We start from the raw sequence: 3,410 nt of genomic DNA, 5'->3' as shown, positions 1-3,410 counted from the left end.
TCGATGGAATGATCCACATTTTGGTCAAAGTGTGTATGTGTTCCATATACTGCAGAAAGAGTATTTGTGTATTTCCTACCCAAAAAATCTTAGAGATTTTGCAACTCGTGTCTGACTGAGTGGGTTTCATATTTTTTTCATGTTTGAAGGGCACAGCAGACATGGTTCTCCTCTGGCAAACTAGGTTTGAGTAGCATTCTTCTCTACCCTGATTACTATTTCCATCCATTACTGCCCTTGCCTATAAAAGTCACCAATGACTGGTGAGCAGCCTGGATTTACAAAAGATATGTAGCTATCTCCTGGTGATCCACACATAAAAGCAAAGCCAAATATAGGACAGAGAGAGTGCTTTTAGAATTTAGTTTCTCTTATCTAAAATAAGGAAATCCTTTTACTGATAACCTTACCATTTTCGTTGCCTTTTTTTAATGGCTAGGTATATCCAGGACATATAAAACCTAATTTGTAGATTTTGCTGAGGTCATAAGATTTTATCAAAATTCAAAACAAGTACTTGTTAGTTAGACATTAAATATTTCAGTTTCTAAAATATATGCATCAGTATTAAATTCATGTCTTTAAATCCATACCTTTTAGAAAAGAAAGATGAAAACTGCTGAAAAGATCAGCTGGTAAAGATTAATATAATCTCTTAAACATATATCAGCAAGCTCAAGTGCTAAAGGCATTTCACTCTTTAGATTCATAGTCCAAGCTATTCGAGTTAAAATTTCCCCACCAAAAAACCTATTCTTAAGTGAAAATAAGGCTTTTTGTAGCATCGATCTCAAATCTTTGATAACCATCCACTTACGAAGGTTTCTACTCCCTCTTCATGTAGATCTACCTTGGAAGGATCTCCTCCTATTTAGGGAAATAGTTATTATCAGTTTAAGTCTAAAACATAATCTGAATTTAGTGCATTCTATTTGCTATATTCTGGAACATTAAACTAAAGAATCTATAGCCAGCTCTACGAAAGGTCATGGGTGAGTCCTGGGTAAAATGGCATTGTTTACAGATTTTTTAGTGAAGAGATTAGCTGTCATTTATTTTCACATACCTAACTGAGGAGCTTTAGTGGTTCCCAGCAAGAGTGTGTTCTCGTCTCTTTCTTAGCCTGTCACATCCTTGTCAGTTTCAATAAAATTACTTACCTGAATTATGCAAATGAGGTTTTGTTGCGTCCAGCTCCCATTATTGTTCATCTCCACTACAGCTGAAAATTCTAGCAGACCCCTTGCTTATACTGTCTGATTCCAGGACTCCTTAGGTCAAGACCTTTCAACCTCAGAGCTTGACTTATGCCACAACCGTTTGACAAATCGCCCAGACCCTCACAAAAGCCAGTTGAGCTCCAGAGTGGCTGCTCTCTCTATACACCACTGTTTCTCTGTTTTGACATTTCCTTCTCACTTTTCCTCTCAGTAATTAGACAAAGGGAGAAAAAGACATTTGTGTTCAAAGAATGCTTTCATTTAGGACTGTGATAAATGGCTCCCCTTTCCAAGAAGCTGCGATCCCACTGCAGGACAGAAGGTTCCTTCACAAGGGGGCATGGACAGCGGAGGCCGCCCACCAAAGGCTTCCCGGACGTCAGCTTTGCCTCTAAAAAGGCTGTAGAGAGTGTCCACTGATCTTATCTGCGTTTTCAGTCAAACTGAAAAAAGGGAAAATGTAGCATGAACTTCCCATGTTAAAACCATCATCATTGTAAATACAATGACATGAAGTTTATAATTTAAGTATCTCTAGGAATGTCTGGTGTTGGAAAACAAATTTGGAACAAAAAGGCATTGTTATTTTTTAAAGTCCTCGTAATGCCATTAAAAAGTCTTTGGTTCAGGTACTAAATTTCAGATTATAATATATCCCACTCCCCACTATGTTGCCTGCATCATCTTGACAAAGAATGAATTCACAGAACAATCAGAGATCTGACATTGTAGTGGCCCATGACACATGTGAAGTATTTGTGGGGAAGTTTGACCATGTTCTTTTAAAAATAAAAGAACAACTCTATCACGCTGCAAAAGGGAAAACTGGAATTGTAATAAAAAATTTTAATAGAGAGTAATTTATGTCAACCATGTTTTCATAAGCTTCTTTCAGAGTAATGAGTTAATGTTTATTGTTCCACTGGGGAAGAAAGATTGCCAAACATGCAAAATAATTGGAACGGCATGTGACTCAACTGTTGAGAGTTTCGGTGAAGAATTAGCATGTTCCTGTTCATGCTATAGTTAATCTGTCGCCTCTGCTCATGCTAGTGCATTAATTAGAAAATCACCAAATGACATTCCCAAATGAGGCAAATCACCTCTATGATCTGATAGCCCACTTGAATTAATAAGCCAACAAATCTACCTTTGATGTTTAAGGTATGATGCACAACTTGATTTACCAATTAAAGGGAGAAAAATCAAGAAAATGTGGGATTTTCAAAAATATTCATTAGAAGTTGGCATATGGCATTTATCTGATTTATGGAGTACTACATGTAGACTCATTTAAGTTAGCCCTGTGAACTTACGACAATTTAAATACGTACAAGAGAGCATTATTTTTTATTTTATATGAATTTTAGTAATTAATAGATCTTACATCTTACAATAGATCTTAAACAGCTCCTACTAATGGATTTACAATAAAATTTTTTTTTTAATAAAAAGGAAACCTGGCACACGATTTTAAAAAGACAATGTCAATTTATGTAAACAAACTATTTGTGGTGCTTTCTTCCTTGTGTTTAGCTAGGGGAGCTAAAACAAGGTAAGAGAATAAACATGTCAGAGCTCCTATCTCCAAAACCAAAACAAAGCCAAAGGAAGAATCAATTCCATTTGGATTTTATTGAAAGCTTTGTGAGGGAACAGGGTCTTTAGATGTTTCCCATGTAAAAGGCACTAGACCAGGCAGCCTGATATGCTTGAAATGATGTACCCTTAGGCCTAAAGGCCAGGATGCATTCCGCTTCAGAGATCTTTTCCAACATGCGGGAATGCACTTAGAGAGAGAGGGCAACCATGGGAACTCATTTGGTAAACCTTTAACTGATACAGTATATGCTCAGTTTATGGTTTCTATTCATTCTGTAAACTGAACAGAGCAGAGGTGAACCCACCAATGCATAACTGAAAATGAGTATCAGTGAAACAGATCCAGTATTTAAAGAGGAGCATAGCTTAATGTGAAAGAGAGCTCATTATCTGTGACAAATTCTAACTAATATTAGACATATAAGTTCTCGTTATGGTACCAAAAAATAGAGCTTTAAGTACAAGGATATCCCTAACTGAAACTGCATATGTGTTATTATATGATTCTAAAGATTTCTGGGACTTCTCTTTTGACCAGGTTCTGTGTGCTCCAATATCAACACACTTAAATATTTACAAAGTTTGCTC

The sequence above is a fragment of the Herpailurus yagouaroundi genome, unplaced genomic scaffold (genome assembly GCF_014898765.1).
Source record: "Herpailurus yagouaroundi ecotype Mexico unplaced genomic scaffold, PumYag 29, whole genome shotgun sequence".
Taxonomy (NCBI): Eukaryota; Metazoa; Chordata; class Mammalia; order Carnivora; family Felidae; genus Herpailurus; species Herpailurus yagouaroundi.
The sequence above is the reverse complement of the archived record's forward strand: the minus strand, read 5'-3'. Positions refer to the sequence as shown.